This window comes from Centrocercus urophasianus, unplaced genomic scaffold (genome assembly GCF_019232065.1).
Source record: "Centrocercus urophasianus isolate 14NV4802_14NV808 unplaced genomic scaffold, USGS_Curo_1.0 seq_33, whole genome shotgun sequence".
NCBI classification, from domain to species: Eukaryota; Metazoa; Chordata; class Aves; order Galliformes; family Phasianidae; genus Centrocercus; species Centrocercus urophasianus.
In genome coordinates this window covers 6,758,543-6,761,057 of record NW_024884900.1, presented here as the reverse complement: position 1 = coordinate 6,761,057, position 2,515 = coordinate 6,758,543, and positions in this window count along the sequence as shown.

The following is a 2,515-nucleotide window of genomic DNA, read 5'->3' as shown; positions in this document are numbered from 1 at the left end:
TCTCAGTGCGCTGTCGCTCCACCTGACTGAGCACCTGCCCTTACTCGGCCTCAGCCCTGCCCTGTGCTGCCGTTCTCCTTAGCAGGAACGGGCCGGTGGTGCCAGCAGGAGGCAGCTGGTGAGGAGATGCGCTCACAGGCAGCGCTCTGTTAACCGGCTCAGACTTGTGGAAGCAGCATGCATTACAGCCGCTGGGGCGTTCCTGCCGGTTTAATTAAAACCAGGTGAGATCCTGCCAACACATGTGCCATGCCTGCAATCTAGATGGGACCGTTCACACACTGGAGATGTGAGAGCTTCCAGTTTCCACTGAAAAGTTTTCAAGAATCTACTACAAAGTGCCCTTGGATTACAGCTCCTCTGAGTGATGCACGTTCACCAAATACTTGTTCCCCTGTTGTTCCCAATATTTGTTCCCTGGCCAGAAGGAAGGAAGCCTTGGTGCTCCGCTGCTGACTGAAGTTTGAGAAACTCTGCAGCTGTGGTTTGTTGAATCTGCTCTATCTCAGGGTATCGTTTGTGGCCAAATTTAGACATGATTAACATTCAGGTAATAACTAACAGGTTAAAATACTGTTATGAAATACTTAGTATATTAGAATTAAATTTAGAAGCTGAATAATAAGGAATCAACCGTACACGACTGGATTGCCAGTGAGTGCTCTCCAAATCGCTGCAGGCAGAGCTAACAGCACGAGCCACTGCCCAGTTGTGCATCACTTGTTTTTGCATGCATCTCACGGGACAACTGTATAACCAGGAATGATCCGTCCAGACTAACAGTAATTATGAGCCCAGAACACTTCACAAGCAGTTTTCTGTTACTAAATAACTTCAAGGAAACCAACCAAACCGCTTGTTTCACTGTACTCCTAATTGAAAAACACCTGCTTAGGAGATTCTCATTCTGTGAGTTTCAACAACTGTCACATTTTTTAATTACATCCTTTGTATCACCTCAGCCTGCGTTTCCACTTGGAATGCTTTCTCTACACAGCACTATACACACATGCAGTAAAGTTCACCTCTTTGCTCATCCCTTATGCATAATCCACGTACAGTTTTCATCTTTTGTCTGGGGAAGGATGCTTGTTCAGCCTCTAATACACCTTTAGAATTAAGAAACAGACTGCAACTGTATGAACACCTCGTGAAGGGCTTATCCAAATGACTCCTTTCACAGGTGACATTCTCCTCAGCTGTATCCGTGTAATCCTGCCACAAATGAAAATAAGAGCAAGAACAAACCCTCTTTGCAAGTGAGCACATTTTGCGTTTGCATTAGACAAGAGAACTAAGATGATCAGGGGGCTGGAGCACCTCCCCTATGAGGACAGGCTGAGGGAGTTGGGCTTGTTCAGCCTGGAGAAGAGAAGGCTGCGGGGTGACCTCATTGCAGCCTATCAATACCTGAAGGGAACCTACACCCACGAGGGGAGTAAACTCTTCAAAAGGGCTGACAACAGCAGGACTAGGGGAAATGGATCCAAGTTGAAGGAGGGAAGATTTAGGTTGGATGTTAGGGGGAAGTTCTTTACAAGGAGAGTGGTTAGGCCCTGGAACGGGCTGCCCAGGGAGGTTGTGGATGCCCCGTCCTTGGACGTGTTCAAGGCCAGGTTGGACGGGGTCCTGGGCAACCTGATCTGAATGTGTGTGTTTGGTGGCCCTGCTAGGCAGGGGGGTTGGAACTACATGATCCTTGGGGTCCCTTCCAACCCGGGTGATTCTGTGATTCTGTGATTCTGTGAAGAGGGGAAGCAGCACATCAGTGGAGCAGAGCTGCTGCTTCTAGCTGAGATTTATTCGAGCACAGAACAGCTTGTGGAGGTCAAGAAAAGTGAAGCATTATAGTTACCATCAAAGACACTGCCAGCTAACCAATTTCACTACGTTTGCCTCTACCACTTCTTTTAACTCAAGCTCAAGTGTAATGTACATCTGATAACTGGATTTATCACATTTCAGGATTGTGGACAATTCTGCCACAGTCATAGCAAGAAAATGGCTGTGAAATCTGCACGGATTTGGAAAGAAGAAAAAACCTATGGGATTAAACATCTGTTTAACCTGTATTTTGACCTTTCTACCACAGTAAAACATTAATTCCTAGAAGAGCTATTAGGTGATCATTGCAGCTTTCACTTTTATTACACCAGAGACCTCTTAATTAAGAAGACAGAATAACAGATAAGGAGCCATTTATTGTGAGTAATGACAAACAGACATTGACAGAACTAAAATAGAGGCCTTTCCCTGTGATGTCTCTCTTTACCTGGCCTTGCTAGCTTCAGACTAAAAAAAAGACCATTCCACAAGCGAACACAGAATCTTAATCACTATGGAGAATGTTAGAATTGGGGTTATTCAAAAACTTGAATAAAGAGATTTAAATTCACAGTGCTCTAATTTAGTGCCTTCATTGCCCAGAAGCATGTCCAGCACAAAGCTAAGTAACGAGCTCTCTTACTGCTTCCAGTAAGGCAAAGCGTGCGCTGTGCTCGCCGTGTTGGTAAGT